Below are 27,580 nucleotides of genomic sequence, written 5' to 3' on the forward strand. Positions count from 1 at the left end.
GTTGGAATAGAGACTCACACTCAGCCCTCTGTCAGCGGCACTCTCAACCTTCTACCCACCCATCTTCCTCTGACTCTCTCTTTCCACTGCAGTTCTGGGCATCTCTTTTCATCTTATTGCTTGGCATCAATTGCTACAGATAGAGTATTAGTAAATATTCTTCTTTCATTTGAGTTATTTCTAATGAGAGAACAGAGAAATTACAACTTACTTGATTTATTGGTTGCTTTCTTTCAGTTGAAAATATATACAAAGAGATGAGATGTGTGTGGTGTGTGTGTGTGTGTGTGTGTGTATGAATACATGTGTGCATTTGAGTTGATACCTATGTATCTCTTTGGAGATTATACACACATACATGCTATAAATATTATACTCTATACATGGTATATAGTATATATAATACAGAGTATGTGTTTACATACATATATATACCTTGTGTATGTAGTCACACATATCAGAGAAGTTTGTATTTACCAGTTTATTTGTATTTTGGTAAACATTTCTAGAATTGTAGGGAATCACATTATCTTAAATATTATATTTACCCTCATGCAATATACATGCTAATTATCCTCATCTGGATAAATTGTCTTGAAAGAAAACTAATAAATGGCTTAGCAAACTGAAATTTTCATGCAAAAAGTTGCAGTCAAAAACAAAGTATGAAAGAGCTCAGCGTATAAAAGAGCTTACATAAGGTAATGAATTTTAGCAATTCTAACTTCGCTTTATGGAAAACAATGTCATTTGAGGTTTTAGCTCAAACATTGCAGGGGTATAGTTTACATGTGAGACCTTGAGTATCTATTTGAAACCTTGAGTATTTAGAATCAAGTGAAATCTTAGTTTGGTTTTTGGATAAGAAATCTAATTTAATAATTTACCTAATAATGTGTGGCCAGAAAAAAAAGGCAGCATTAACTACATTTTGACACAAATTATTTATAGGCCTTAAGTATTGTCCTATTCTATATTTCAAAATAATGATAATAAAAAGTCTGACATGCTTACTTTCATATGCATTATATTATTCATTCCTCAAAACAACCTCCTCTGTGATAGGATCTGTTTTCATTACCATTTTATATAAATGGGGAAACGGAGTCTCTAGGTGAATTTACTTGTAGAGAGTTATACAAAAAGAAGCAGTAGAAGTAGGATTTAAACTAAGGTCTTTCTGGCTCTAAAGCCAGAGTTACTCTGTTAAAAACAACTCTCGGTGATAAGTGGTATTATTTCCTTAGCTGAATATGCAACTGGAACTTAGGAAAGCCTGAGCAACTAGATAAAGGCCATTCATGTAGTGAGTGGTAGGGCCAGGATTCTAGCCCAAGTCTGTCACTGACTCCATAGCCTCACTGAACCTCCTCTACCCATCTCTACGCAGATATACAATCTGCCATAGCAGAGGAACAAAGAACTGCTCTCTCTCAACATCTCTTATAGATTAAATAAGTAACACTCATTATGTAATTTATTGGTTTTAGCTTTGCTAATATCCTATAATGTTGTATTAATATTGCATGTTCTCAGCATGACAAAACTCAAGGTGGGAAATAAATCCTAGGTTTCCTACAGATTGACCATAGAATATACCACCCAAACTGGGACACTTCTGTGAAGGGGTGAGAGCACTCTTCTGAATAATGCTGGGCACCATGTGAAAAAGCTAGACTGTCCCAGGCCAAGGCAGATCTATGATCACTGTCCTGGGAGCATGTAGATTTCCCCCCTTATAGTTATATGCTGGTGTTTTCCTTGGGTTCTAGTGTTTTGCTATAACAGTTTTTTTCTAGTTGATGCTGATCTCAAAACTAATTGAGTACTTTCAACAAAAATCTGGAAAACAATATTTCTTTTATCTTAATTGATATAGTTTTAGAAAAAAAAATTGTCAATGATCAGTTGAAAGATCTGGGGTTAGAATCAAGCAAATTCTCCTATCTTTTGAGAGCTAGGCTATCTTTACAGCCAGAAGATTATAACAGTAAGGAATTTGTATTTTATCCCCAACAAAACATCACTGATTTTTGTGCTCTGTTTTTGCTCTGAGAAGAGTGATACTTAGGCATTCTGTTAACCCTTGAGGAAATATGTTGCTTTGACTCTCAATTGTTGTTCTGAAGTCCAATGTGAAAACTTTTGTATAGTGGGCTGTGCTATTTTCATATCAACCATGTTATAATTAGGGGCTGAGTTCATGCTCAAAGACTTGGAATTCACAACCAATCATCAAGAAATCATAGACATAATGGTATGCCATGGAAACAGAGACACATCATGGAAACAGCATGGAAAGGCTCCAATGCCTGATCTTGCAACTGCTGATTAACTACGTTAATCATGGCATTTAAACTCAGGGAGCCTGTTTCCTAAGGTCAAGGATAATACGTGTTTTTCAACTATTTGTTGAGATTTTTAAATGAGTAGAAGCACAGAACATAGTTGGCATGTAGGAAGCCCTTAGCAAATCTTGTTTCTCCTTTTCTTTTTACTTAGAATAGCAGAGTCACCCCCTAAGTTTTATAACTACACCATATAACTGCATTTTTCACATCAATCACATAAAATGTCACTATCTTTTATTTTCCCTCCCTCCATTTTCCTTTTTTTCTTTCTTCCTTCTCTCCCTCCTTCCCTTCTGAAAGATTTAAGGTAGCCAACATGTCATAAAATGAACTTACTATACATGGAAAATTCTTGGACAGAATTAGAAATTTGACCTTTTAAAAATCATTAGCTAATTGGTATGAGTCACGTTTGTAATGCCTTTGGAGATAGATTTCAATGACCACATCTCACTTAAAGAATCTGCAAATGGACAATATTTTTTCCTCTGGAGGATAAAATTCTCTGTAGCAAATACACACATGAATATTAACTTTAGATAAAATGCTCTTCAAAATTAGTTTGATTCTTTAAAAGCAAATAAATATTAGGGCATGTAAATATTTAAGTCCTTTACTATCCTTAGATGGAAACTTCTGTATTAGTGTTCATGTTTGTTTTATTTTCTTGTTCTTCTTCTCCTTCTTTTCCTTCTTTTGACACTCACCCTATGGCCTTCAGTGATGGGTCTTAGAATAGAACCAAAGTCACAAAAGGATTTATAAAAAGGGAATAAAGGTATGGAGGTAAAAGAAAGATGGAGTAGTCGAAGAATCAAATTCCTTTGTCTTAGGTTAGGAGATGATGAGGGCATTTAAGGATTTATTGTATGAATTTGATTTTTCAGTACTTTTTAGCATCAGCAGCTGGGTTCCAGTAATTGAACACTGATTACTGTGTAAAGAAGTGAAAAATACATGTTAATTAGATAAAATTGCCTGAAGAGAACAGCTACATCTGAGAAACCTGGGACACAAGAAAGACTTTCTACAAGTTTAACAAGAGAATGTTCCCCTTCCTCATCCCAAATCCTCCTTTCTCTATCCATTCAAAAATCCTCCTAAAAATCCTCCACCAACCTCTGTCTGTCGTGAGCAAGTCATTGCTCCAGAGTACATCGCATGGAGTAACCACTGACCCATACAGGATGGAAACCTTGTGATTTGAACTTGATTCACCACTACCACTTATATCTTTTCAGCAATGAGGTCAATTTAAAGAATGAAAGCCTTTACTGTCTTGCTTATGCAATTGGAAATCTTGGTATTTCCAGGGAGAGACTTGGCTTTGTACTTTCTGGTCCCAGGCTGCCATGGTGAAGATTCAGAGGAGATGTTGCCCAGAACTGTAGAACTGTAGTCCTCAATGATGAACTCCATCTGGGTCTCTTTCCATTATTCCTGGGATTGAGGAAAACAGCACCCATGGGAGAGCTTTTATTTCTCTGCAATTTTGAGGTAGGAGTTTTACAGGTCTTTAGAGAAAGTTTTTTGGGGTCTTTTGAGTACTGATGGTGGGCAGCATCAGTATAGTTTTGTAGAATGACAGCAATGTGTGAAAACACAGGGCAGAGTCAACTTCCTGTTGTGTTACCAAAGGCCTGTAGGTACTATTGGGATGTGAAAGCCCTTGAAAAACCTTCAACACCATCCACACAGTGCTAGTCACCATAACTGTGTTCATTGCCACATAGTAGCACATGCTTTTACTGAGGAATTATCATAGTACTAGAAGTCCCCAGGGTAAAAACACTATTCTAAGGACCAAATTGAATTCTTGACCATCAACAGTTGGGATTAACAGGGAGCAGGTTACTAACATAAAGGGTTAATATCCAAAAAATATAAAGGACTTACACATCTCAACATCCAAGCAACAAATAATTCAATTAAAAATGGGCAGACACATGAACAGACATTTCTCCAAAGAGAACATATAGTTGGCCAACAGACACATGAAAAGATGCTCAACTTTGCTCATCCTCAGGGAAATGCAAATCAAAATTATAATGAAATATCACCTCACACCTCTCAGAATGGCTAAAATCAAAAACACAAGAAAAAACAAGTGTGGGCAAGGATGTGAAGAAAAATAAACCCTCTTGCACTGTTGGTAGGAATGCAAACTGGTACAGCTACTTTAGAAGACAGTATGGCGTTTCCTCAAAAAATGAAAAATAGAACTACCCTATGATCCAGTAATTGCACTAATGGGTTTTTACTCAAAGAATACGGAAACACTAATTCAAAAGGATATTGAACCTCTATGTTTATTGCAGCATGATTTACAATAGCCAAATTATGGAAGCAGCCCAAGTGACTGATGAATGGACAAAGAAGAGGTGGTCTGTTTATACACACACACACACACACACACACACACAAATGGAATATTATTCAGCCAAAAGGAAGGAAATATTGCCATTTGTAACAACATGGATGGACCTAAAGCGTACAATGCTAAGCGAAATAAGCTAGTCAGAGAAAGACAAATACCATATGATTTCACTCATACATGGAATTTAACAAAGCAAACAGGCATAGGTAAAATAAAAAGAGACAAACCAGAAAACAGATTCTTAAATATAGAGAACAGATAGTTGGTTACCAGATGGGAGATGGGTGAGGTATCGCTGAAATAGGTAAAGGGAATTAAGAGGACACTTATCTCAATGAGCATTAAATAATGTATGGAATTGTTGAATCACTATATTTTATACCTGAAATTTAATATCATACTGTATGTTAACTATACTGGAATTAAAAAAAATAGCGGAGTAGGTAATTCAAATACTATTAAATGCATTTAATGTACTCAAAAATTGAAACTGCAGCCATCAGTAATGTGGGTAAAGTTCCTTGCTTATCATTTTAGGGAATGAAAAGATCAATAGGTTGAGATTATTTATACATTTGCCCTAATTGTGTAGAGAATTCCAAGCCTATTAAATGCTAAAGAACTTCAAAATGTGACTTGATTTTAGGAAATGCTACAAGAGTCAAAGACAAACTTAGAAGCACTATGTTAACTTATCAAACCTACCCCAGACACACTCCACATTCTTCATTCTGTTGCCAGAGGAGTTATTTAACAAATCTTGACTTCTGATTGGCATTCTAGGGCTCTAAAAATGAGGACCTTGGGGCACCTTTTCCTAATCATGTATTTAGCTTTAGGGACTTTAACTACAGAAATAATTATTTAGATATTTAATAGCAAAGGGATGAGATAAATTCTGTGTGTCTAATCCACATTTTTGGTTACTGGCAAGAATTCAGTGATTAAAGTTAAGTCAATACTATGATTAACATTATATTTAATGTGTTAGTAATGTACTACTTAAAATATCTTTCTTCTTAAAAGTCTCTATTAAGGAAAAACGTGTGTATTTGGTTTGGGGTATAAGACCTACTGGAATAGTGGTATGCTGGGAAGTGTTTAACAAGCTATTCTCTAGAGAAAAGAATCTGTATTTTACTTTTTGCTGATTTTCATGGTGTAAATACTCCCACCAGGGCCAATTTCCAGTTGACAATGTGTTATCAGCACATTTATAGAATATGTGAAAAATTAACAATTGACTTTTGCAAAACTGGTGTTGGATCCATCACACAGAGTAAATGGACCCAACTACTTTAAAGTAAATAGCTCACGTGTGCGCGCGCTCTTTCTCTCATATATATATGTATATGTATATATATATATATTAACTAGGGAAATATTTTATATGTTGTGTACAATTTTCTATATCAATTTTATGTGACCCACTATACATTTAAAAAATTATTATTGGGCACATGGGTACCTGGCTGGCTCAGTCAGAAGAGCATGTGACTCTTGGTCATGAGTACCATGTTGGGTGTAGAGATTACTTAAACAATAAATTTTAAAAATTGTTATTGGCCACAAAATACTGGTATGCCTCATTTTACAAAACTATTTCTATACAGCTGAAAGTGATTTGAAATTTTCTCAAATTCATTACCAAGAAACTAACAAAAGGACTTTTATTTGCATTTCTTAAAATGAAAATTTCTTCTGTCAAAAAAGTACATGTTTGTCTTTTGTGTTATTACATTTCCCATCTGGGAATTATGAAGTAAGTGAGAGAGGCTCTCAATCAAATTTGGTGCTGAGGGTTGAAAGCAAGTGTCTATTAGGCCTTTTCTTGAGGACTGGAAGATAGCACAGACTGCCAGGTAAGTCTATGGGTTCTGGAGTTAGGTGGGTTCTACCACTAACCATCTGAATGAATGAAGCTGGGGATGTTACTAAACCTGTCTGCCTCAATTTTCTCTTTGTAAACTAAGATAATAGTATCTGCCTCATATAACTATTTGGAGGCTTAGATAAGTTAGTACATGTAAATGACTGAAACAGACCCTGCAACCTACAGATTGCTGTTTTTATGGCCATTTTAGGTTTTATTTTGGGAAGACACTTAAGCTAGGAGTGTCCAAGTTAATAATGCTTTGGATCACTGGTTCTCCAAATAGAGGGGCCAGCAATCTGTGTACAAGCCCCGCAGGTAATTCCCATCCACACTCGAGTGTGAGGAGCACTGTTTGAGATTACCACCAGAAACTCCTATGTTCTAGAAGAGCCAGTGTTCTTTCCAGAGGACTTGACTCATCTGAAGATTATCTGCACCAGAATTACCAGTGGAGTTTGCTTAAAATGATCCAAATTATGAGAAAATACTTAACTATGTCTTTGTATGTGAATAAAAAAGCCTGGAAGAACATAAAGATGATATTGGTTCCTGGGGAGGAAACTGGGTAGGTGAGAGGAAGAGGAGGAGAAAAAAAAATATATATATATATATTCCATTCTTGTCTCTTTTGAATTTTAAAGGATACACAATTTAAAAATTAAATACTGAAGTTAATAGACCTAGAATCATATAGATGTGTGAGTTTTACCCAGAGCATACTCAGTTAGAACCCAGAATAGAACCTGCCAGATCAGGGCACTTGGGTAGCTCAGTGGTTGAGCATTTGCCTTTGGCTCAGGTCATGATTCCAGGGTTCTGGGATCAAGTCCTGCATCTCCCTCTACCTATGTCTCTGCCTCTTTCTCTCTCTCTCTGTGTCTCTCATGAATAAATAAATAAAATCTTAAAAAAAAAAAAAGAACCTACCAGATCAGAATCCTGTGGGAGACTTCAAGAATCTCCATGTAGTTGTCTTGGTTATCATGGTAATACGCAGGCAGAAACCTACCTTACCCATTGCTAATTTCCATGGTGTAAGAACTCCCACTGTGGTCAAGTTCCAGGCATGCTGGAGGTTTGATGTTTAATTAATTGCTCATTTCACTAGACCAATGGACAAAAGGAGACCTCTCCATGTGTGGATAGATGGAAGACATTATTATGGCTTGTATCACTTGGAAAGCCTTGATTATAATAGGACTATGGTATAGGAGACATGGATTCTACTGTAGCCTGCCACTAACAGGATAACTGGGTAAGACCTTTACCTTTTCCATCCCTGAGTTTCCTTATCTATCAAGTGGAGGCATTAAAAACTGTTTTATGGACATAACTGAGTCAAATGAGATTAGATTTGACACAATTTCTAAAGTACAAAGTTAATATAAAAGGTAATTAAATCTGGCATTGATTGATTGCACATTATTGACATTTTAATAACATTTAGAATCTAGTTGGGGCAGAAATCCCTTACAGAAAAAATGGGACATGAGTTTCTAAATAATTTAAAAATTGTACAAAATTTATGTCTAAAAATCTATTTCTCCCAATAACAAAATGCAGAGAAGATTAATTGCCTGTCTTTAATCCCATTCAGGCTATATGAAGTATGTGGATTTTATAGTAGCTCTATTACTATGAAAGAGTTTATTATTCCAACAGAACTGGACATATTTGACTTAAATTGATCTACAGTGCCCTTGCCAAAAGAAAAGCATTCACTTTATCTGAATTATTATTAATTAGCTTCCTGCAGGCTGTAAAGTTGCCACGTGTGTAAACCTGCTCAAACATGAGGCGGAAATAAATGAAGCAATGGAATAAGTATAGGCTAGGTGTTTTTCCTTCCAGGCACACAGTCTGCCTTCCTGTCCTTTGCTGCAGCAGATGAAGCTAGCCTCTGTCTGAGTACTACATGGAAGCCGCTTGGCCTTCTCACAGGACACATTCTCAACATCTCTGCCTCAGATGGAACTGAACTTATTCTCACCAGACATTAAATTCTTCCTTATTATTTTTTTTTTTTAGTAGACTCCACATCCACTGTGGGGCCCAATGTGGGACTTGAATGCCTGACCCTGAGATCAAGACCTGAGTAGAGATCGAGTTGGACATTCAACCAATCAAGCCATCCAGGTACCCCTGTAGTTACAAAGCAGAGTTCCTTCTTCTTTGCAACAGCACTGTTACCTCAGGATTTGAATTGAACTACTCCTTTCTATTTAGGTAGGTCCAGCATTTGCTTTTACATAGAATAGTTTTTGAGACCTCATGGCCTAAATGAAGAAAGCCACTTGATAATAAAATAATAGCTATAATCTATATACCAAACACTGTGCTGGGTTCCTCGCACGTATCATTGGATTTATTCATCACCTCTCTATGAAGGAGGAACTGCTGTTATCCCTTTTGACACACGAGACAACTGATTCTCAGAGCCCTTTGGAAATGTGCCTGATGTCACAGACTAGTAGTAGGTCTGGCTCTATCATCTCTACTTTTATCCACTGCACTATATATGACCCCTTCTTTCTAAAAGGAGACCACTCAAAACTTGATCTTCATTTTTTAAAGGGATAAAATTGTACGTAGGAGATTCACTAGGTTGTAGGAAGATACAAATTTAAATTTTGTACTTTTAGAGTTCCTGAGTGAGTATACAGTAGGCCAGAAGTCAGCCTAGCTGGGAAAGAATTACTTTTGTGACAGTAATACTATGAGCTCCACCACCCCCATGATATTTTACAGAACCTTCTGTATACTTTTTTGATCTAAGTTTGGTTCCAAGCACATAAATCTCTGAGAAATCTCGTGAGAAGATCCCACTTAAGGCAGCAACAAAGATGCCTATTCCAAACAACTTTTCATGTAAATGGAAAAAGAATGAATTTGAAACAAATACCTGAAAATTCTTAAGATGCTCTCTCTCAATAATTATGCAGTATTCATGGAAATGGTCACTAAGCATCAAGATAAAATGTGGACATTGTCTACATTTTCAAAAAGTGGAAGACCAAAAGGAGGAAAGATGCTCAAGGTCATACCATAGAGAAAAGGCATGAAGAGGCACTTTACTGTCACTCCTACTGGTAAGAATCTGAGAATTAAACCTTCCTGGACAGCTGGGCAAGCTTCAGTGCCTGAGAATATTCACGCCCTTCTGGATGACTAATTCATTACTTCAGGAGGTATAGAACCAGATGAGCACCCAGCAGTTTTTTGCGGTGGCTTCCCCTTATCTCCCCAATAGAAAATTATTTTTTGCTTTGGCACTTCCCCGGGTTACCATGACTCCCCAGCTACTAGTGTAAATAAAAATAAACTATTCAGGAGTGTCCATTACAAATGATAAATTCTAGGGAGAGCTCTTGACTACATATCCTCAGAAAACAGGCTTTCTTGGAAATAAAGGAATGTGAGTATGAAAAACAGCAGCATTATCACTATACACTTTTTAAATATTTACTACTGTGTTAGTGAAATATTTAAAGTGATTATCTGAACTGCTCCCCCACCCCCATCACAGGGGAGCCTGAATATGTCACCGCCTGATACAACTGCCTGACAATCTCACGTTGCCATAATGCTTTCCAGAAAACAATTCATGCCGAAGAGTGAATGCAACTGTTTTTATTTTTTAATAGGAAAGAAATAGATCTCAAATTAAGTAAGTGCTGAGCCTAGGCATTAAGAGATGCAGCAAGCTGTTTGCCCCAGATTCGAGCTCTGCAAACAAGCCCCAGTAGGCTTCTCTGAAAACATCATTTTTGTTTCACTTGAGTGTGTGCTTGACTGCTTTTAGCTCCCTCTTCCTGGATAGGGTCACTGGAAAGAACAGCTAATAAAAGAGCCCCTCAGACCTGGCTACACAGTGTGTGTTGTTTGTCCCTTGCACCCTTTGCTCCTGGGATGGGATATGAGAGCACTTCATCTCCAGATTTAGCTTTAGCAGTGATTCTGTCCTGAATTCTAAAACTTTTCAGGCTTCTTTGGATTCTAAATGAGCCATCTTTAGCTGAACTGCAATTCAATGCAACAGATACCTTGGAGGATATTGAGTGTGTGGCTGAAAGTAGACTAAGCAGGTCCTATGCTAGATTTTATTTCTTAATCAAGTGTCTCCTAGGCTGATTTATAATTTTCTTTAATATAACATCTAGCAGCAAGGCCTAAGACACTGTCAAGTAGCTCTGTAAAACTGGTACACATATTCTACTAATACCTAATGATACAAAATTGAAAAATAGAAAAATGCAGAAAAGTAGTTCTTCTGGACTCACACTCAACCTCAAGAGCTTACTATATCCATACACTGTTGCTGAGCACTTTACACACCCTCTGACAACGCTCAGAGACAGCAGTATCTCGATTTTATAGAAGAACCCAAGGCTGATAGAAATGAAGTCACTTGTTCAAGGTGACTTATGCAGCTAGTAAGTGGTAAGACTAGAATTTGAAAGTTGGTCAATCCTGTTCTAAACTCCATGCACTTAGTTGCTGAACCAGACTTGGGAAATACACTTCACATTGTGAATAACTGGAATCTGTGGGAATGGCTGCCTAAGCACGAGGTTGAGATGGCTTCTGGGGCTGAGTACATGGAATTGACAAGGAGGAGAATTAGCACCATCAGCAGTGCAAGGTTAGTGGCCATTCTTGTGCCAGGATTTGCCATCCTCACTTCATTTTACTATCCCTCATTCACTAATCTCTATGTCCTATTTCAGTTTCTTGTGAGTTTCACATCTGGGAAAGGAAATGTAGATGCAAAGACCAATGGTTGGTATCCTCCTGGCCTTTCTGTTACTTGGTGATCTTGGGGATTGTCACTTAGTCTGTTTCTTATATGTGATTTGAAAAAAATAAAATTGGATGCTCTTTGCTTCTGTGTATAAATACATATTTTAAAATGGTCACACTGAGTAGCTTTTCAATTGTCCATGATTTTGTTTTATATTGTTTGAGTCTCCTTCTTTAGTAATCTACCTGAATAAAAAGAGAAAATAGAGAAGTACAATAAAATATATAATCTTTACATAAAGCAGAATCTTGCATTTACTTCCCTTCTAGCTCACCTCTGCAATGCCTCAAAAATTTAGAAGAGTATTCTACTTTGATCTTTTTTATTAATGACAATAATAAAAAATATTTCCTGGTTATAATATGTGAAAACTTCCCTTATCTCACATTAAAGGACAAAGGTTTACAAAGGGGGGGAAAAACAACCTAAAACCAGCTCTTTCTCAGATTGAAGAAACCAAACCCTTACTATACATGACAACTGATGAAAACCAGTGTTGTTTTTTGTCCATAAAAGTGTGTGGTTCCTCAAAGGAGAAATCACATTTCAGGTGGCTAGTCTTCGTCACTCACTAATTAAGGATGCTGGATTCCAATTCCATCCTCTATCCCTGTGTTAAAGGGACAGAGCCTGAGGTACACAGTACCTATTTCCACCATCAGCTATTCTGAGTGCTTCAGCTTCTACTTCACTGGGTGACAAGAATTTTGTCTTGATACTGAAAGCAAAGGTGCAAAGGAAGGAATCCTGTGTAGTCAGAAGGAACAAAATAAGTAATTATAAGCACAGGAAGAGAAAGGCCTGACTCTAGCTCTCAAGTCCTCAAACCTGCAGGATGCCAAGTGCCTTTCCTTCATTTCCCTGGAAATGAACGAGCAAGAACATTTTATGAATAATTCATTTTGCAGGTTAAATCTGAGGCCCTCCAAGGGAATTGCCTTTCCAGAAAGACCTAGCAGGATGCAGCCATTGGAAGCCCACTGTCCTGGATTCCATCCATCCACTATTGTACATTATTTTGTTTGCTTCTAAGTTCAAGAGACAGAATGTATTGCCATTGCCTTAAAAGAAAATATCTTCAATGTTTTGACCACCATTGACAAGATGCTTAGCATGCCTTTAGCCATCTTTATGAAACAACAGATGTTCGCCTTGGCATTATTCCAGTCCTCCCTGTGTCCTCAAGCCTAATATTTGTTTTTCATTAGTTGGTGTGTTGCTCATTTCTCATCCTGTGTGAGGGGGCCTCTACTGGGCCTTGCCGTGCAGTTGCTTTGCTTTCAGATATAAGGGGTTGGCCTACTTGGGCTGGGTGAAGATATTCCCTCAGCCCTGGCCCGTGTCATCTGTGAAGAGGCTAAGGCAGCTGGGTGGGTGGGTGGGGGTGGGGAGCGGGGGTCAGAAAGCAAAAGGAGAAGTGTTCTTAAGTGGTATTTGCTTGATGAGGACTCTGTGTTCATGTTTAGCTTCTAATGTGACATAATGAATTATGAACTAAAAGTAATTGGAAGATTTGTGCCCTCAGTGCAGAACAGAAGTTCTATGTATGAAAGCAAACCACAGGTCAATTAGGCGAGTTGATCAATATTTATATCGCTCTTTAATGAAAGGAAATAACCCTGATAGATTTTCCTTGAAATTGCTGATGAGTATGTATTTGTAGTCAACACATGGAGCTTTTCATTGATCTCAGTCAAATTAAAATTTTATTAACAAGTCAGACACCCATCTGTATTTTTCCTCAAGTTCCCTCGAAAAGCCAGTTAATACTACTGCCTTCTGTTTCTCTCCCTCCACCTCCACCCCCCCTCTTTGAACATTTAAGTATCTGGTATACTTTTACCACTTTTCCATTCCTATCTCCTGCAATCCTCCTAAAAACACTGTAAGATAACATTATTATCATCATCTCCATTTACAGATAAGGAAATTGAGGCAGAGCAAGGTTAAGTAACTTACCTTTTATCACACAGGAAATAAAAAGCAAAACATGGACTCAGCAGACCTGAGTCTGGTTTTCTCTGGTGCTGAAGTACATGTCATTTCCACCATCCCATACTATCTCCCAGAGGCAGAAGGAGGGTCATTTTGTAGGATGGCCTTACTTGAGTGGAGAAAATGGATCACTGAGGAGGCTAATGGGAAATGCACCCAGACCAGTGAGCTTCAGAACTGTCTTAACTCCCCTGCCACCTCTCCCAGAAGGGCCCTGGGGCTGCAGCTCCTGCCTTGTTCAGAGAGCAGAGCTTCATGTCCATCTAGATTAATGAAGGGCCAAGCAAGTCAGATGTGGCACCTCCAACTCCAGTGATAGAATTTAGCACATGTGACCCTAAACCTTTTGAGGTTCAGTTTGGTCCTTGGTTTTTCTAGGCTAGAAAGCAAATAAAACAGTATTTGTGCAGGATTTTTACTCCCTGTTTGGATGTAGTCTCCTCACTTTGTTCAAAAGCCAGTTTTAGACACCCGAGCAGCATGTACCACGTTAGATAGTGTGAGGTTTAATCAATAAAATTGATCAGGAAGGAACTCAAAAGCCACACTGCCTGCTTCCATGCTTGATACACTGGGAAGAACCTTAGTTCTCATCTTGTGTTTGATCTACAGACTCTGTGAAAACTCCCAACTTTTACTTCCTGTGTGCTATTTTAAATAACAGCTTGTGTTACGTGCTATGGGCCACAGGGTTACTGTGGCAATCCACTCCAAAGTGCCAGAGTTTTAGCTGAGGAGTGTCTTAATGAAGATTACATCAGAGGTCAGAGCTTTGTCTCTTTTCCTCTTCTGAACATTGGGACCCTGTTCTCAAATGCATGGCCTGATGCATATTCACAATCACCTCATAAATATCTGACGCATGATTTATAATCAGACAACTGCCAGGAATCAGCTTTTTTTTTTTTTTTTTTTTTAATATATGTGCTGCCGAAGCAAGCATATATCAGCTCTTTTGCATAAAGGCAAGGCAAAGTAGTTCAGGAGCTAACATGTGACAGATGTTCAGAAAAGGTGAGAAACCGCTCACACTACAGCAAACCCACACACACTGGCATACAAATGAACATATAGATGCATATGCATGCACACGCACACCCACAAGCACACACACACACTTAATTCAGTTGCCTATGTGCTGGTTCTGTTGTAAGAACATTACAGGTATTAAGTCAGTTCCCTTAACAACCCGGTACAGTAGGTTCTATTTTCTTCCCACTTTGAGATGGGTAACTGATGCAGGGCAAGGTTAGGTGACGTGCCTTATTTCGCTCACCAGGCTAGTAAATAGTAAAATTAGGATGTTCATACTAAGCAATCCAGGTAGAAGATGTGTCCTTCACTTATCTACTGTCCTGGCTCAATACCTGTTCTGAGAGCAGCGAACCTAGAAGTGAATCTCAGACTCAGCTTGGTGGTCTTGGAGTCACTTAATGATGCTCAGCCTCAATTTTCTATCTATAAACTATGGTTAACAATGATACTTTGGCCCAGGGCGCGATCCTGGAGACCCGGGATCGAATCCCACATCGGGTTCCCGGTGCATGGAGCCTGCTTCTCCCTCTGCCTGTGTCTCTGCCTCTCTCTCTATCTCTCTCTCTCTCTCTCTCTGTGACTATCATAAGTAAATTAAAAAAAAAAACAATGATAACAACTTCCTCATGGTAGTGAAAAGGGTGTAATCAGAACATAAGGGTGTTGTGTAAACTGTTTACACTTGGCATCAACCAGTTGTGATGCAGCACACCACACATACTGTGTCTTTCCTACTTTGTTCACCTCTGTAACCCTGGTGCTATCCCACGATGGATTGGACACATAAAAACATGTAACACTTAACAATTTCTAATTACATCCAAGCAGTTCTTGAAATCTCCTCATAAATCATGATGCTAGCAATAAATGTCTGAATATATCATTTTATGTCTCAGAAAAATGAGGAAATAATTTCAGAGCAATGGGAACAATTTTTTTGCCATCCAATTATGGAAAGTACAGTCATGTAGAGCCTCTATAAGTCTAAATGCTAACTCCAAAAGGATTAGAAGCACTTGTCAATCATTTGAAGTAGGTGTGACCTTAGAGAAAAGAGGCTTAGTGAGGAGTTAAGATAGCAAGGGTGAGGTCATAGGGTCTAACTCCAGATTCAGAAAGCTGGGTTTAAGTCTGGCATGCATCCCAAAGCCATGGATGCTCAGTATGTGCCAGGTCCTGTCAGGTTGGTATGAGAGCTATCAAAGCATTATAAGCTGGGTCTTGCATTCCTGGGGTTTTCCTTCTCCTCCAGTAGCTAGGTGGCCTTATGTCAGTAATTCATCTTACTAGGAAAAGCTGTGGTGTCCACAGAAAAGGGAGCAAATGAAGAATCAGAGAGGTAAAGTCCCCTTTTAAAATTCATACAGCTCACTGGTGTGTCCCCACCAGCACTGGAGTGAACACTTCCGACTTCCAACTTAGTGGTTGCTACGATGGGTTTTACCATTCCTTCTGTGATTTCTAGCAGAGCTTGCTGCATTTACTTAAATATGGCTACAATATGCTTAGATACAGGTAATTTGTTTTTGTACACATTCTGCTAGGGTTTACTTTTAATTGCCAATGTTCTCTTCTTTTTTTTTTTCCCCCTAAGACTAGAAATGATTGCTCTAAAAAAAAAAGAAAATAAATAAATGAGCCACAGACTGGATATATTTTTTTTGCAAATATATATCTGACAAGGTGCTTTAATCCAATTTATAAAGAACTCTAGAGTTTTGTCAGATTTTTGTTTTTCTCTTCTTACCCACTAGATATTTCTGGCAATGCTGCATCAGAGTCTCCCCCTCTTTCCCCTCCAAGATGGGTGAAGTCTGGCCCAGTTGCTGGGCTGTGCAGTGGGGAACTGATAGGAAAAGGGGCAGGGGAGAGGGCAACAGGAGAGAGCAAAACCAAGGACTGCAGGAGTTTTCATGGGTCTTGGAAGGAGAGCTGAACTTGTGTGGGGCAGTGCATTGGGAAGAACCTAAAAAGGAATTTTAAAATTTATTGCTGTGGGATTTCCTGTCCCCTTTATAATATTGAGTAATGCTAGTTTGAGTTGCTTTAAAATTATTCTTGGTTGCTGAGACTGTTCATTTTAGTACAATATTGCTCTGAAATTGATCTATGAGGGTCACAGGTTTATGAGCCTTACAGCAACCACTGGCTTCATCTTATTAGCAGTGGAAGGCTGCATGTGGACCTTCCCAATGAATCTTGAATGTGAGAACCAACCAGGCTTTAATAGGTGAGCAATGAGCTGTAGCACAACTGGCTGAAATCTACCAGGGGAAATGGTATCAGCAAATGGAATCCGGGCTTCTGAACATTTGTCTTGTTAAGGACAAATACCTACTTCAACACTTCCTTCAAAGCTGAGCTAGAAGGGAGACACACTTAGTCTAGCCTTTCATTATCATGCCACCTGGTGGCTGAAACAAGCAGTCAATAGGCCTGAGCTTGGGGTTCTAGATAAAAGGTCTGGGGAAAAATGCAGAAAGAGCTTTGGTCTTTTGGGGGCTAAGGAGATGGAATTCAAGGGCACTGACAAAATCAGCATAATATTTAATCCTTGTTGTACTTCTAGCTCTGAAGTAGACACCATCGCTAGCTCTTACCATTTGGAATATTCTATTCTAGAAGCAGAGTAGGATAGCAGACTGTCATTTACCAAGATCTACTAGTTTATATTCATTCTCTCTTGCTTTCTAAAACCCATGTAGTGGTATTAGTATTCCCATTTTACAACTGAGGAAAGAGCCTAAATGACTTGTTCAAGTTATAATGATCACAGTAGATGTTGAGGAGAAGAGAATGGGGTATTATAAGATAAAAGCTGTAAACAAAGGTGTTTTGGGGGAGAGGTTAAACTGAAGTAAGCATTTCTATTTAAAAAAAGAAATTAGGCACACGTGTGTCTTGACTCCAAATTATTTTAGTTTGACAGTGTAGGTGTGCTATAAATACATGGAAAAGAGACAACAGAACTGTTATGACATTCTTCTTTCTGAATGAGAAGAGAGGGCGTGTCTAACTGTATCTTCTCACTCCTCGAGATGGGTGTCATAACATATCAACTATGTGCATCATGTGTATACAACATGTATTTATTTTTTGTCCCACTTTTTGCTTCTGAATCTGCTTTGATGTGAATGTGTGATAATTTTAGTTAGTCAAAATAGTATTTCAAAATATACAGGATGAGTAAGTTCCCAGAGTTCTGCTTTCAAGATAGTACCTATAGTTAACAGTAAGTTATTATGTCCTTAAAACATTTGCAAAGAGAGTAGATCTCATAATAAGTGTTCTTATCACAAAACAAACAACAAAAGGACAGAAGAAAACTTGTGGAGGTGATGGTTGTGGTGATGGTAACACAAGAGTATACATATGTCCCAAACTCATCAAATTGTGTAAATTAAATGCAGTTTTTATATAACAACTATACCTCAATAAAGCTGGAGTAATAAATAAGTAAACGTGATATTTTCCTCTTCGTAGAAAAATTAAGCAGCTTCATGGCAAGGAATCAGACATGGTTCACAGTATGCATCCAACCTGAAAAGTTAGGGTACCCCAGTTCTTCCCTCTTGTTCTTAGACACAGATAAGACACTGCAATCAGACTCTGGAAGTCCTTGACTTGAACCTTGGCCTTAACAGTTAGTTGTGTATCTTTGCATCTTTTGTAATGATACCAACTCCCTGAGTCTTTGAATCCTCATCTGTAATTAGCGATGATAATACTTAACTCTCAGAATATTACTGGTATTAAGTGAAAAAAATACTTTAGCACAATGTAAAGCATATAGCAGTTGGTAAAATTTATGGTTCTCAATTAGTCAATAATTAGTATATTATTATAATTACTCTTACAGTATTTATTATTTTACTATTATTCTATTGGCTGAGAGAAAATAGTCTGTATATGCAAAATCATTTTACAATTTCCTAACACCTTCCCAGATATTTCAGTTAACATAGCAGAAGAAAGGTAGATAACAGATCAGGTGCAGACAGATTGTAGTAAGGTAAAAATTGCAATGGTGAGAGGTTGATGGTAAAAATCAAACTGAACATGTTCTTTTGTCATTGACTGACTGAAACTGAGGATTTTCAATTCCCTCTCTAGCTTGAGAAATTTCTTCCCACTGGGAAACTTTCACACCATATTTATAACAGAGGAGAGACAATGTTATTATCAGAAATTCCTCTTAGAGAGGGAATTGCATTTAGGGGGAAAGTATTTTGCTGGGTGGTAGATGTTGAGACACCGAGGAGCCTAGTTTGGGCAGAATTATTATTACAAGCCTTAGGGTGGAACTGGCTTTGGGTGAGGGAGAGAGGTCGGGGGGGGGGGGGGAGTAGAAATAGCATGAGAAGGCAGAAGGAAGGACAGAAGATAGCCCATTGCCTGGTGTGACAGCCCACCTTTGCCCCTCCCCTTGCCATCTTCAGTACATCCTCCAAAAAATAGGGGGAACAAAGGGGATAAAACCACTAACCACTAAGAAATGACTGACTGGGGCAAAGGGGCAGAGTACTTTTGAAGTAGCACCCATGACCCATGGAAACATTTGGAGGGGCAAGAGGAGGCATGAGGAAGGCATTATTAGCCATTCATAGGCATTATGGGAATGAGTTTAATATTCTCAGGCTATGTATTGGGTGTTTGGGCACAATTTAACCAGAGTATTTAGGAGTGGGGGCTTCTTGGCAGCATTCATTCACTCAGCAGTATTTGCTGAGAGACCTCAATGAGCCAGAAAGGCTGAGGACTTCTCTGGTTTATTTAGCACAAGAGTTTACACTTGTGTAAAGAAGAAGAAAATAGGTCTGACTTTGAAGGGAGGGTGGGTGAAAGTGACATTGACTGGAACAAGGAGAGCTTCCCCCTTGACTACTTTCTCCCCAAACCAAAACTAAATTATGCAAAATTATGTATTCTAAAATCAACATTGTCAAGGTAAGTATGTGACAGGATGATGTTTAAGACCACAGTGAAAGGAGCTAAAGTGAGATGCACACAAAGGTAGAATCTATGGTGTCTTTTTTGGGATGCTCTGTCACCGTCCAAGATGATCAAAGACATGACAAGAGCTCGCCGTACATCGTTTTCTCGACTCAGACTCAGAAAACTGTACTCATGGGGCTATTTTCTATTGGATGAGAGTGGGAATTACTAATTGCCACTTTCTTACTCCATCTCACTTATGATCACCTTATTTTGTGAGCATGTGTACATATTACCTTTCTACATTTCTGTCTCCTACTCAATAGAGTTCAAAAGCCCACCTTTATGAGGGCTTTTTTAAGGATAAATGAGGTGACCTTTAAAATAAGTCAAATTTCTGCCACATGAGATTTTCTTAGTAAGTAGTTATCAGTTTTGAATCTAAATGATTATATTTTCAAGGTGGTTAAATATGTTTATTGTCACAAAACAATTTCTCCCTTTAAACACTATTGATTTAAGTCTGGATTAGAATTGCAACTTTAGCTTTTAAGTTCCATGCCCCAAACAGCTGAGATAATAGCTCTAGATCATTGTTATAGTAAATAAATAAGATATTTATTTTCAAATTGTTTACTTTGATTGCAAAAAAAAAAAAAAGTCATTTGGCCACAGGAGAAATGAGATTACATGTGTAGGCAACCTCTCGGCTTTATACATGAATGATATTATCTATTGCTCAGACCACAGCCTTAGAAAAAATATCACAAAGTCATGTGGAGCTATAAAGTTCAATTTACAATGGAATGAGGTGTCTAGCTTCATTTATGACTCTTACTCAAAAGAAAAAAAAAACACAAAAACAAATTCAACTGACCTCCTCCCAAACCTGATCTTCCCACCTCTGTCAATGGCACCACCAAGCATCCAGTTACTCCAGGAAAAAAACAAGAACTATCTTGATCCTCTCTTTCTCACACTGCTCCCACCCAATTCAATTCATCAGCAACTTGATTGATTGTGCTATCTTAACAAAATGGTAAAAATAAAAATTTAGACTATTTTACGCTACTCCACTACTATCACCCTAGTTGAAGGCATAATTATCTCTAGCCCTGAAGACTACAATAGCCTCTTCATATATTGTCTCTATAGTTGCTCACCCATTTATTTCCATGCAGTATCCAAAGTAATCAGGTCACTCTTCAACCTCACTGTTTCCAAACACACATAAGAAACTCACGTATTTTTAAAATTCAGGTTATCCTCTTCCTTTAATCCTCCTCCTGTATGCTAGGTTTATTAATATTTTTGAATGCTGCCAGATGTTTCTCACCTTGAGACATTTGCTCTTTCTTCCCTCTACATGGAAAGCTTTCCCAGATCTTTGCATGGCACATGCTTCTTTGCTAAGTTCAGGACTCCCATCAAGGGTCCTCTTAGTAGCCTTTGCTCTCACCCTGATTTATTATTGCCCAAAGCCTCTCTCCCTCCCTGAAATTGTATTATATGTTTCTTTACTTTTGACCATTGAGTTGCCCAATAGGATGTAAGTTCCATTTAGATGGGGACTTTATCCTATCCATCACCTCATTTTCAAAGTATGCAGAACATTATTTAAGAAGTACTTGTTGAAAAAAAAAAAAAAGAAGTACTTGTTGAATGAATGACAGACTGACCTGGACATGTGTATACATATAGAACTATAGAAGGAACCACACCATGAATGGAAGGTTCTGGCAGGCACTAGGTGATGAACTGCTTTGGGAAGACATGAGATCATTCCAAAAGGCCAGCATCACCATTGTTTATGCATCAAGTACATCATCATTATGTGCAGCTGGATGCAAAGACTCATGACCAGAACAAAAGGACAGATCACTATGGGTCAAACACTGTATTGGAAACTTGCATATACACTGTCTCATTTAGTTCTCACCCCAGTAAGACTGATATTTTTCTCATTTAGGCCAGATGAGGAAATGGAGACATGAAAAGGTAAAATCACTTGACCAAGTTCATACAATGAAGTGGTGGTGCTGGGGTTTGAACTTAGGTTTTTTGACTTTAGATCTAATGTTTTCCCCCTCAACCTGCTGCTTCAATATTGCTACCATTGTTAGGAAAGCTCCATAGAATGAAAGAGAAGAGATGACAGGAACAATGAAAAGGAATTCCAGGTTTAGGGGACTCAACCAAGGCCCATTTCTGCATAAGTCCAGTCCTGATGCCTCAGCATGTGTTAATCAGTAATTCCTTTAAATCTCATTTAGCACATAGCTCATGTTTCCTTCCAGTCTTACTTATACACATTGTGTAATTGTTAGGGTGAATGTTATGATATCACTAATATTCTATCACTTTTGACCTACAAAAATAGCAATTCAATATGACTGAACCTAATAGGATGAGCATTCCTTAAAGGGAGGAATCACGTCTCATGTCTTTTGGCCTCTACTAGTTTTTTTTTTTTTTTTAGATTTTATTTATTTATTCATGAAAGACACAGAGAGAAACAGAGACATAGGTAGAGGGAGAAGCAGGCTCCCTACAGGGAACCTGATGTGGAACTCGATTCCAGGACCCTGGGATCACAACCTGAGCTGAAGGCAGATGCTCAACCACTGAGCCACCCTGGTGTCCCCACCTCTACTAGTTTCTGACTAGGTAATATTTATGATTGATGACAGTGGATATACAGTGGCCTTCATAGAAACAAATGGAGGACAGATATGATGGCCTATGTTTCTTGGCACACTGTATATATTTTATAAGTGTTATTGGGCTTCAGTTCCTTTTCAAGGCACCACACCAATAGCATCGACCTTGCTTTTACTTTGGTAGAGAACCTCACCCACTGAAACTTCCAGGGCCCCTTCCCACCCATAGTAGCCAATTTAAAAAGTTAGAAGCAAGAACACTTACAAAACGAGAAAAAACTAGTAATAACTACCCATTATACCAAATACTTTATGTATATTATCACAATGAGTCTTTATAACATTCCTGTGAGAAGAAATAGTTTCCCTATTGAGAAGATGAGGAGTTCAAGTAGTCCATGTTTGAGTAAGTTGACCAGTGTTACAAGACTAGTAAGTAGAAGAGTCAGAATTAAAACTCAGGTCTATCTGACACAGTGTCTGTGCACTTAACCACTCTGATATACGACATCATCTCTGACAAGAGGCATCAAGTGTTCTGCTCCCTGCAGGAATGAGATGTTCATGGTGTCATGGAAACAAGTCTCACACACTCACTCTGCTATCTGGCATCCATTTTCCCTACTGTGCCTAAAAACAGAGAATTGATTTTGATTTGCTGAAGAAGCTGAGGAGTTCAGGGGCACTGGTGTAAAGAGCCACTCTCCATGGATAAGTTGCCTCTCTCAGCCTACTTCTCACTAAATACAATCAGGCAGGTCAGGGTCATCACAGGAAACCTCACGCTACATGGAAGAGTCAACAAAGCATCAAAACTTGAGGAATAATAATGTAACCCCTAATTATTTTAGGCTCTGCTTTTCTTTCTCAAAATAATCAAGTGCAGGTACTTACACCATTGCCTAAGGACTTTGGTTAAACACCAAGAAAGAAACAACTAGAAGGGCTTCTCCACACTGCGGTGTGTTATTGAGCTTGTCTATAGCTTTCTCTGAAGGGCTTAGGGAAAGGATAATTTTTTTCTTCTGGATGATTCATTTGTAGCTTTGATCTTTTTACCTCAGAGCAAGCATACAAACTAGGTGACCTCTAAGGTTGTCCCATAAGCCCTCAAGACCTGTGCTCATATGATAAATCAAAACAAGATAATTCAGAGCTTCACTTGCATTCTTCTTCACTGGCAACCATAATTAGTACAGTTCTTTCAAGGTTGGGCAGATGCCAGGTGTGAGAAGAGCCTTATTTTTAGAACATTGGGGTTAGTTTCCCTGGAAAAAAATGCGGACAGAAAGGGAGAAGCAGGCAATATGAAGGGCAACTTTGAACACTTAGGAACACAAGTAAGATATTGATTATGTAAACATAGGGATTATGTAACTTCACATTTGGCAGACATTTCCACTAGTTGCTTTTCCCACCTTACAGGACTCCTATGGATTATAGAGCATTTCTAAAGACAAAAACTGGGGGACACATATTTTCTTTATGCCCAAGAAAGTCAACTAGGTATTTGTACTATTTTGTGGAAAACAGGAAGTCATATTAAAATCTTATGTATTTTGATTCCTGCCATTAGTTTCCTCAGATGTCTCCCATTAAAAAGAAAAATCTCTCTGTTCCCAGTCTTCCTTCACCTGTCTCTCACTCATCACAAGATTCCAGTTTTTAAAACTTTTTTTTAAAAGATTTTATTTATTTATTCATGAGAGACAGAGAGGGGCAGAGACATAGGCAGAGGGAGAAGCAGGCTCCATGCAGGGAGCCCGATGTGGGACTCGATCCCAGGACTCCAGGATCATGCCCTGGGCTGAAGGCAGACACATAACTGCTGAGCCACCCAGGCATCCCAAGATTCTAGTTGTTATCAAAAGCATACACTCACTTTCACTGCTACCTCCAGCTAAACCCACACCCTCACTCTCACTTTCTATACCTTCTCAAATCCTCATATATTCTAACATTTGAATGCTAATCTCAAGAGGGGCTATAGGTAGGTGAAAAAATAGGAAACCATTTACACCTTAGCCATAGAAACAGGAACTACATAAATTATGATATTTCGCCTCAAAGTAATGTATACACCCTCATTAATTTATTCAACATTTATTCTTTGTACTATACCCTGTGCAATTGCTAGAGTAGAGGCAAAGGAAATTATCTCTTGGTAGAAACAGAGGGTAGGTAGGGAAAAGAAGCAAAACAAAAAACCAAACTCCCTATAAACTATAGTAGTTCTACAAGATGATAAATGCTATATAGAGGTGAGAATAGCAAGTTATGAGAGAACAGAGAAGGGAGTGATCAATGCAGACAGAAAATTAGTAATTCTAGAAGTTCGTGTGACAATTAGAAAAAAGCCTAATGATATAATGTTACGTGAAAATGAATTAAAAAATTGGATTAATACTATGGACACAGGAATTAAAAGGCAGTGGAAGTTGATAGATTAAGGTAGCAGATTTCTTGCTGATTTTTCTATTTTAATTTCTCCTTAATTTTGGAATAAATAAGAAATATAATGAGGAAGCATTAACTAAGTAAATGGAGCCTTGTGTGAAGCATCACTTTCTAAAATGGATCTTGCCTAAATAAGAGGAAGTGCAAAAACCTGACAGACTGCCTGTGACTGGCACATGAGGTTAACATGGGGATCCGTCTCAATGCCACTGGAAAGGCCACAAGTGGGAATGATGGGAGCTATTTTTTCTTTGTATTAACTGGAATAGGTTGTCATTAGATAAGAAGCTCACCATAGAATCGTTAGTTCTCTAGATAAAAGGTATTAATCACCTGACCATGGATAATACAAAAGATTTACTAACCAATATGCTAAATATATGGACGACACTAACATTTGTCTAATTTTCTGGAGAAAAGGATAATTTTTTAAGTATAGCTGAATTTGGGGTTCTTTTAGTATTATATAGTATATTTGGTAACTTTTTTCTTCTTTTTCTTTTCTATTTCACATGTATCCTCAGTTTAAGAAATGGATTTTTATTCTTTTTTGGTAACTAGCATTTTGAGGCTGGATTGTGAGTAATTTTAGTATTATCCTTGGTTCTTCATAAACAATGTATTAGTATTATCTCTGATTTCTTCATGTTCAAATCCTACTCCTCATTAAGGGTTCATCTCAAGCAGTACTCCTTCCATGAAGTCCTTCTTCTCAACAACAAACCCTAAATGGATGATTTTTTTTTCCTTTTCTTCACTCCTGCCTCTTTAAGCATAGGTTAATAATCAGTCATTTCTTAGTTCTAAATATTTATGTGTACTAACCTTTATTCCTATATGTAATTGCAAATTCCTTAAAGGGAGGCAATCTTATCTTTTACCACTTACTCTTAGTAAGTAGCATAGGGCTAAAAACATAAAGAACTCAACAGATACTTATTTTTTTTTAAGGATTGATTTATTCTATCACAGTACACACATACATATCTATTGTTTTCAGCTTTAGTTGACATGGGTTTCAAGAAGCCTCTTGTGTAGGAATACATCAAGTTGAATTTTTAATCTCCCAAAGAAAAATGTAATATTCACATAGTTATATTCAGCAAGATTCCTTGCAAAACCATCAGTTACTTCTGACACATAATGGTTCTTTCTGGTTTTCTACCAAATTTAATCAAAGTCCAGGACAGCTTTCTGTAACATCTGTAGCTGGGTGAACCACACTGTCTGCCCAAGGTCAGGGCTAATTATCCACATTTGCACCCACCTGGCAGATGTGAAAGACTCAAGATATGTATGTACTCGTTAATTGAGGGTCAAGCTGTTCTCTGCAGAATTCAGCAAAACTTCAGCTGAAGTATAATGGCATTCATTTTGAGGTAAAATTCCCAGGTCATTAAGCACTTTGAGATATGATTTGTTCTGTAATAAGTGAGAGGATTTGAGTCCAGAAGAACTCTAGTCTGGCTCTCTTCCTAAAATGTGTGACCTCGGGCAGTTCTCTTCCCCTTGTTGAGTGTCAGACTCCTGCCTTAGAACATAAACTTGTTTTTCTAATGCATCACTAAGTACTGTTTCTGCTTAAACTATGATGCTCTATTATTTAATTGAATACTTAAAGCTAATTTTTATTGTGCACTTACTATGTGCCAGGCAATATACTTTTATGAGTTTGCACTGTGCACCAGGCTAGATTAAGCCAGCTTGAATTTAACCACAATGAAGATATCTTTGTTAAAATATGTCTGTTTGCCTTGTCTGAAGGCTGCTGATAAAGTCAGCATTTGTTCTCTAAGTTCTAATAGTTCTAAAGAAAGTTGTGTACTACTTTAATGCTATCATTTTCCAGCCACCAAGCAAGTCATTCATTCCCAAATTGTGTTCAGTAGAGTTGATAGCCCCTTCAAAGTGTAGGCTTCCAAGGTATTTATTCTAAATGGGTTTTAGGAAAAAAGTTCACACAGCTTTTTTTTTTTTTCTGAAGTGAACATCAGTCTGTGATTTAGTTGCTATTAAAAAATTAGAACGTTTTGGGATGCGTGGGTGGCTCAGTCAGTTGAACATCTGACACTTGATATTGGCTCTAATATTGATCTCAGGGTGCCTCTGGGCTCTGTGCTCAGTGGGGAGTCTGCTTCTTTCCTTCTCCCTCTCCCTCTGCCCCTCCCTCTGCTTGCACTCTCTCTCTAATAAATAAATAAATCTTAAAAAATCAGAATGTGTTAGTTTTTTTATAACATACTTTACCTAATACCTACTGTGGTAGCTTGTCTCCATGATGATGACAGCTTCACCACTTTTTTCCCCCTCTACACACAGCCCATTCTGCTTTTGAAAGGGAAGGACTGTTCTTCTTCCCATTTGAATCTGAGCTGGCTAATGATTATTTTGACCAATAAAATAAAATAAAAATGTGCTTTGTGACTTCTGAGGCTAGGTCTTATGTACCAGGACCCAAGCAGGTACTGCCCAGTTGAAGCCTATAATTACTTTCAGAATGTCACTTTGGGGAGGCCAGCTGCCATGTATGAAGCCCAAGTGTTCTTAAACCACCATGCTATGGGAAAGCCCAAGCTAGCCACATGAAGAAGCTTCATGTAGAGATGCCTAACCTGCCCTCAGGTGTTCCAGCCTTTCCAGGCCAGGGATCCATGAGGGGGAGCCTTCAGATGACTTCAGTCTTGGTCATCATCTGGCTAAAAATGTACCAGGATCCAAGCAGGTATTGCCCAGTTGAAGCCTATAATTACCACTGCATGAAGAAATAAAAACAAATTATTATTTTAAGCCACAATATTTTGGGGGTGATTTGTTGTCACACTATATAAATGGAAAATACACTAGCTTAAAAGACCGTTGTAGGTAGAAATTTATTTCCCATATACCTTAAGCATCTTAGATTCACCTAGAGAGTGCCGATTAGAGTCAGGGCAGAGTTCCCACTTTTTGTGCTGGCTAAAATATTGGCAGAATAATAGAATGATTTAGGCATACTCAGGAATGCAGAATCAAGAGGGAAAATGTCCACAGAGCCAGAACTCAAATATATCTAGAGGAAGGAAAACACCTTGGGCTCTGGACTTTGGATTATTC

The 27,580-nt window shown here is 38.1% G+C and overlaps 1 protein-coding gene and 1 long non-coding RNA gene across 7 annotated transcripts in view; one reads left to right on the plus strand and one right to left on the minus strand.

Moving 5' to 3' along the window:
* LINGO2 (leucine rich repeat and Ig domain containing 2) overlaps nucleotides 1–27,580 on the minus strand; it is a 1,117,067-nt gene that overhangs the window by 14,531 nt on the left and 1,074,956 nt on the right. The window lies entirely within an intron of this gene.
* LOC111098078 lies at nucleotides 6,196–10,468 on the plus strand. Its single transcript, XR_005366904.1, has 2 exons — nucleotides 6,196–8,740; nucleotides 9,547–10,468. It is a non-coding gene; the product is annotated as an uncharacterized LOC111098078 (long non-coding RNA).

This window comes from Canis lupus, chromosome 11, assembly GCF_011100685.1.
Source record: "Canis lupus familiaris isolate Mischka breed German Shepherd chromosome 11, alternate assembly UU_Cfam_GSD_1.0, whole genome shotgun sequence".
Lineage (NCBI taxonomy): Eukaryota > Metazoa > Chordata > Mammalia > Carnivora > Canidae > Canis > Canis lupus.